The sequence below is a fragment of the Notothenia coriiceps genome, unplaced genomic scaffold (assembly GCF_000735185.1).
Source record: "Notothenia coriiceps isolate Sejong01 unplaced genomic scaffold, NC01 NC01_scaffold00017409, whole genome shotgun sequence".
Lineage (NCBI taxonomy): Eukaryota > Metazoa > Chordata > Actinopteri > Perciformes > Nototheniidae > Notothenia > Notothenia coriiceps.
This window is the reverse complement of record NW_011350110.1, coordinates 90766-98129: the sequence shown is the minus strand read 5'-3', so window position 1 is coordinate 98129 and position 7364 is coordinate 90766. Positions and strand designations below refer to the sequence as shown.

The window sequence follows — 7364 nt, the reverse complement described above, 5'->3', positions numbered from 1 at the left end:
TGTGTGTGTGTGGTTGTGTGCAATATGTTACTCAGGGGATGCTTGAATGATAGGCAGTGACAGTGATCCTCCAAGACGCTGCAGGTTCAAAGGCACATTGGCCACTGTGACACCAAACTGTGTGAGGAACTCAAACGGAAAACTTGATTTCGCCAATTTAATTTGTTGAATGGCTATCAAACAAAGTCTGATCACATAATTAGGAGTTTTAAAACACCACTACCAAAGATAAATCCACCACAAGCTTTATTTGACCGTAATGGGAGCCAATCAAGGCCTACCTCCGAGATACAAAGTCAAGTGGATCCATTGCCTCTCAAATAGTTTCACTTAACACCAGTTACGTGAAATCAATTGGAAGTACAGAGGGAAGAAATGAAGGAGGTTGTTAAGATAGTTTCTTTCATATAGTGCTTTTGTCTCGGAGCCTTGAAGGGCTTTGATTTCTATTTACTTTGTAGTGAGAGATATCGCAAGAAATGTTCCCTCTGCTTAAGAATCACTGATCATCCAATAGGTTGAAATAAAGCAGGCTTGTCATACGCTCCCTGTTTCTCTCTTGTCGTCTTTATCCTTGGTGATCAGTCAAACACTCACCTAACACAAGCCGTCTCCAGTTTCCACCTCCCTAGGTTTTTTCTTTCCTTCATTGCCGCTGCCGGTGTAGCGGAGGTTATATGGTGTTAAACACAGAGCTGCTAAACGTTCCCCAAGGTAATAACAGTCAGTGTATATACAGTACTGCTAGCACTTCTGCGACGGGAAGTTACTGCCAAGTGTGGAAGCAATGGAGATGGAGAGAAAGGGGCGAGAGGGGAGGGTTGAAAGTAGAAAAACGAGGAAAGGAAATCAAATAATTAGCAGACAAAGAGGTGAAAAGGCGAGAAAGGAAGGGTGCAAGGTAAGAGGTGGAAAATGAGTAATTGCTAAACCGGAGGTATAAATAAAGACAATTAGAAGTGAGAATGTTGTGATAATGCTGCATGCTGGTTGGTGAGTCAGCACAGGTGCATGCACTGTGGTTATAATTAAATCCAGCTCTAAGCCATGTCTAAACTCCACTTAAAGACGCCTCTCAGGGTCTTCATCAGCACATCGAGGTTTGCTCATGAGTTATGGAGTTGTCATTGAGTTCTTCCAAATGTTCACTGACGTCATTGACCAGGAGTCAGAGATAGACATGAAAGATCAAATTCCCAATACCAAAAACCATACTTGGACAAAGACAGGGATTGCAATTGGAATAACTGGAAAAAAATTATTGGATCTTAGTTAAATATTTGTATTTAACTTTATGCAGAGTATAGACTTTGACAAGAAGCCGATGCATGGTTCCATACTATCATTCCTTTTGAATGCTTTTTCCACCTTGTTGGCAACATTTCCTTTGGATATGGTTTGGCCGAAGTGCTTCGTTAGTGTTAAGAAAAGATTGTGGCCAAGCCAAAATAAACCCTTCGCTTTTGGAGTCAAACGGCTTTGCAACCACCGAAACTCCTTGCTTTTTGCGGGACTGTGACAATCCAACTACTAGAAAAAAGAGGACTTGTTTAACATGGAGAGCAATTGTGTCTGCTTTTGGAAACAGTCTCTGAATAAAGTTGGATTGAGGGTCTATTTTTCTAAATCAGTTGCTAGGAATAATTATTTGAGCTTGTTAACACATAATGTTAAGAGATGGACTAACTATTTACAAGCTGGCATCAAGCTGGCATCAACTGAGGCAAACCTGACATTTAACATACATACTTGTATGAGTATGTATGATGATTGTTAGTTTTTTAATATCATAAAAACATTTGGTAATAAATCCCTGATGTCAGGTGAATGTTGTCATATTATGTTTGTATTTTATACCCTATTATCAGCATATTGAGGCGGCCCACGTAAACCCATAAAGAGCCCAGCTGTACATTCTTCAATCCTCATTATGTCATAACTCAGTTTGAATGGGTAGTGAATTGTGGTGGTCCATTTTTACAAGAAAACATTGTAACAGACAAGACACAAATTGCTATTCTTAGAAATAGTTTTCTGAAGTACCATAAAGCGATAGGAGTTGGATTGCACCAGGTACAGGTGCAGAGCGAGAAAATGTGTCTTCTAAGACCAACTGACCTAAATCTTCCTCTTGATGAACAAAGTATGTATTTTAAGGTAATGAAAGGCAAGAAGCAATGGTATATCAAGGAAAAAGAAAGTCAAAAGTGATGTGGATGCTGTTGGAGGTTGAAATTGCCCTCCTCCCAATCCAATCCAACCCCCCTCTTCCTCCAGGAGGCCAAGTCTAGGCCATTTCTAAGATTTCACAACGATTAGTGAGGGAGGGATGAGGAGGGATATAGAGATGTACTGGAGCAGCATTAGCCATTAATCACTGAGGGGGGAGGAGACGGGGTGATGGAGAGAGGGCCGTCCTAGCATGGCTAAGCATGGGAGTGTACTTTTTATTGTGTGGACCTCCACAGGTCTTGTGTTTGACTGTCTAACAATTCCCCAATGCTGGGTCATTGGAAAAGAGTGGGACATTTCAGATTGAAATACAAACAACATAGCTATCCACTGTATCATTTTCTGAATGCATGGTGTGTTTTGTAGCAGAATTGCATTTAATCATGTTTACGGTTGAACAGAATGAAAGGTTTGCATTGCTGAGTATTCTGTCTGTAATGACAGCTGGCGTTTAAGTTTATAATCTGGAGGAATGAGAATACTGGATATTGCTACTCTACTACAATATTTCTTTCCTCAACATGCAACTAAACTGTTCTGTGCATCTTGTTTTTCTTAGCTGAAGTTTTATTAATTTTTACACATAAATGTTCACACATCATCTTCTTCCTGGAGTTGTGAAGTCTGGGAGGAGTGTTCTAACACATCACCTTCAGCAAGACTCGGTAAATCATCTCAATCCATTTGACAATGAAACGGTGTCTGATCTGCTGCGACTGAAGTTAAGGGTCTTGTTGGCATAGCAGATGAAGGTTGTCATGGTTAAAGGAAACCAACGTTGAATGTTGGTAAAAGAAAAAAAAAAAGCCATGCAAACATCCTGTCTCCTGTGTCAAAGTCACATACCTAAAAAAACAAAAAACCTATACCTGACCTCCTTTCAAAGAGCTTTTATGGCATTAAGTCACCCTACTTCTAGCTATGCTTCTTAAAGAAAGTCATTGTCAGTATGTCCTTTATCCCTCCAATGTATCAGCTTTAGATGGACAAGGGTTAAGATCTTCCCCAGGTAAGACCACCTGTTGTAAAGTCACCAAATTACAAACTTAGCTTGCATAAAACTTCTAAATCATCTAGATGACACATGTATCCACTGAGGACTGAGCTGAGCTGAAAAAACGACATCAGTGGAACTTAGAATACTTCCTGGCAAGGTAAGTCTCCAATACCAACATTTTTGGAATTGTAATCTGTTGAGTTGGTTGTCAGTGAAGCGCTGTATGAATTTAGGTGGGGCTTTTATCGTGGAAGGCAATAATGGAAAACCCAGCTTTCTCATAAATATAACACACAAAGGAATGTCTTGCTTGTATTGACCACATGTACCATTAACAATAATTGGACATTCATTAAAGGTTGACCATGTTTCCATTTAAAGTCAGCCTGGATGTTGTACTGCTTTGATGTGTAGATTACAAGTGAAGGAGTTTCGTTTTGGAAACCGTTTCGACTTCACAGCCTTTTCATATTCTATTATAAGGTATAAATATATGGTGTACTCAAACAGCCCCCACCCCTACCATTACAATGGCGGTATGCAAGGTGAAACAGGGTGACCATAAAGCCACAATGGCCTTCCGTTAGTGTTCCCTGCCTTATATCTCCCCCGCCCCTCCTCCCCCCTTCCCTACACCCATTCCTCTCTTCTTATTTCTTTTATTTTTTTATTTTTTTTCTGTACTATGAATAAATTGAGTCTGTCCCGGACATGAAAATGTCAAATACCTAAAATACACCTAGGCTAAATAGCATATTAATTTTTAATGCCTGCTCATCCTATGCTGCTATTCTCATATCAGGCCTGTCTGCCAACAGCTGTTGCTGGCTCTCTGGCTGGGAATTTATCATCCATCTAGCTAAAGGAGGGGAGAGAGGGAGAGGATAAAAAAAAAAAGAGAGATGGGAGACAATGTTCGGAAGACAAGGGAAAAGGGGAGGGACGGATCCGTGTTTTCATGGATCCCTACCTTGTATTTATATCGCCGACCACCTCGCAACTTTCTTACTGTGATATACGAGTGGAATTCAATTACACTAATGCCAAACATAAATTCTTCGAGATTCCTTCCTTTTTCCCCGGTGTGCCTCCTCATACATAAAAGAGAAATAAGGAGCCGAGGAAGTGGTGACATTGACGCTGGAGGTAGTGACATTGGGGGGGGCGGCAGAGGGAGGCGAGACGCACTGAAGCAATGTGCCAGTGTGGGTGTTGAATGCCACCCATGTGCGTTTTTAGGTGGCATGTGGTGGATGATTATCATAGATTATCACAATCCAGATTGTTACAAGTTCTGTCTGCGCACATAGCAGCAGTGTACTGTAGCTGTGTGACTGTGTGTGTGTGTGTGTGAGTGTGTGTGTGTGTGTGTGTGTGTGTGTGTGTGTGTGTGTGTGTGTGTGTGTGTGTGTGTGTGTGTGTGTTTTGGTTTAAGACAGAGTGCCTTTGGGGATAAGACTAAATGGTAAGCGAACAGTTGGAGTGTGTGAGCGTATGTGTGCATTTATTCATGTGTGTGTTCTATCTTGGCAGTGCGAGAAGCAATACAGGGTTTAGAAGAATGTGAAAAATGTTAAGGGCATTTTTTTTTCTTTACGGGTGAAGGTATGCATTGTGCGGGAGCTTACCTTAACACACCAACTGCATGCTGGGATGGAACCTGTCTGTTCGGATCAAGTGGCCTCTCGCTCCTCACTGCCTCTGCTCACTGGAAAAGGCCACCTATAGGAGAAACAGAGGAGCGGGACGATCAGAAAAGGAGTGGTGTAAAGTAACTAAGTATATTCACTCAAGTACTGTACTTAAGTATAATTTTGAGGTACTTGTACTTTACATGGGTATTTCAAATGTTTTACAATTCAGAAGTCAATCATGTACTTTTCCTCCACTAAATGTATTTAATACCTTTAGTTACTTTACAGATGTGGATGAATGATGTGAAATATAATCAAGTGTTAAATCAGACTTTAGTTCCACCTGGAGTAAATTCACAAGCTGCCCTGCAGTATACAAAGTCATTCAAACTAGCTGCACCTTTACCAGCTTTGAGAACACTTAAGAGTATTCGTACTCTCTGTTACTATACAGTGAAAGATCTGAGTACCTTTCCCACCTCTGACCCTCCTCCCGACCTTCTAAATAAAGTCAATGCCCCAAACAAGTACACACACCTAACAACCATTCACTTATAAAAAAAACAAAGTTTTGTCTTGTTGTTATTTGTATTGATATTACTATTACTATTATTATTATTATTATTATCATTTATTTATATCATTTATTATTTGTATTATTTACAGGACTGGATTAGAAATGTTTATTTAGGATTAATGACTATTCTATTGTAACTCATATCACTTTATTTTTTATTTAGTATTAATATTATTATCACACGTCTGAAAACATGTTGTATGACTCAGTTTGTTCTGGTTGGCATTAGTTCTTCTCTTTACTCATAAATACTCGTTTGTATGTATTTGTGACACTGTGTGTCTGTCCCGTTATTCCTATATCACTTAATGAAAATAAAAAGATACAAGGAAGAGGAGGCGATGATGAAATATAGACCTGAGCAGGCGAAAAGGGAAGATGGACGGGCTGATGGGTGGCGAGGAAGAATGGATGAAATTCAAAAAAATTCAGCGTGCGCCGCTGCAGAGGTCAAGGGAACGCAGCGGAAAAAGGTTAAAGATGAAATCAAACCCCGAGCGCTGCGGTACCCGGAGGCACAGCTGAAAATCTATCCCTCCAGGGCAAGGCCACCGCTGACACGAGGCAGACAAGAAGCTAAATACTGCACGCCACTCGGGGATCTTTCATTTTCAACCGATCAATAAGGGCTTATATTTATCAGGGCCTCGGAGCAGCTGCCACGTCTGACAACCTCCACTTCATTTCTGCCCTCCTCCTCCTCTCTCCTCTTCTTCTTCTTCTTCTCCTCCTCCTTGCACGCTAAATTGAGACCCATCGACCATGAAAAGGGGCAGACACCCTGGATTGCCATTAACCCCCCTCGTGTCACACACACACACACAAATGCCCCGAGTATACAATGCTGTTAAAGGTCTGTCTCCCCCCCCTCCTTCTTTAAAGAAACATGCCTTATCATTATGGCCTTGGCACAGACACCAGCACCTCTTCAAGTCTTTTGTTCCTCAAGCTGCCCATGCCACCCGACACACACACACACACACACACACACACACACACACACACACACACACACACACACACACACACACACACACACACACACACACACACACCTATTTTATTAAGTCAACTTTATTATCAGTTTCTCTGTGTGTGTGGTACGAACACGGAGACCTAAATGCCATTCCAAAGAATAAAATATATAAAAATATATACATATTCTATATATATTAAAAAAAAGGCACAACAATAAATATATAAAAGTAGCTTCACACACATTTGACATGACACGGTTGTTAGACTAAAAGCGGAAAATTAAATTGACAACAAATGCATATATGACAACAGTAAAAATATATTCAAGTAGTGCAAATAACTGCCCATAGCTGCTAGTAAAAAAAGTGTCTGGTGCTGGATGTGTGTGTGTCACATTGTTGCCATTTTTAACATTCATTTCCAGCTAAATGTCTCTCGAATAACAAAAAATATCAGTATAAATGTGAGGAGCATCACGAGAAGCGGAAGCTCGGGTTTAGGGTTCGGAGTTAAAATAACTGGCAGTCTAATCATCTGCACAACAATATTTGCTGTGAGGCATTCTAAATAGATTATCGCTAGTCCATCTGTGTCATCATTGATTTATAAGGCATTAAGCTGCTTGGGGAAGAGCGAGGGCCTTGCCTTCTCTACTGTTAAAGGGGCTTCTTGTGGAAATCAGGGGCACTGCAATGGAACAACTGTGGCACTCGTCTAACCTCCCCTTTAATCGAGAGGAAGTGAAAATAGGACGGGAGTATCTCTGTCTTTTCCGAAAAAAGGAAGTATGAATCCAAATGTTCTGCATCTCTTTTTGTTTGGAGATACAAAGAGACTGGGAGGAGGGGAGGAAGTACAGGGAAAGAAAAAATACACACAGAGAGAAACAAACACACATGCACATACACACATGCAGAAAAAAAAAACAAGGGACATCATTAACATA

The 7364-nt window shown here is 40.7% G+C and overlaps 1 protein-coding gene across 2 annotated transcripts in view; it reads right to left on the bottom strand.

Moving 5' to 3' along the window:
- Positions 1-7364, bottom strand: part of znf536 (zinc finger protein 536) — a 207258-nt gene that overhangs the window by 119765 nt on the left and 80129 nt on the right. For both annotated transcript variants that reach the window (XM_010776893.1, XM_010776894.1), the window contains one exon: positions 4858-4951. The gene's annotated coding sequence lies outside the window, so the exon portion shown is untranslated. The remainder of the gene's footprint in view (positions 1-4857; positions 4952-7364) is intronic.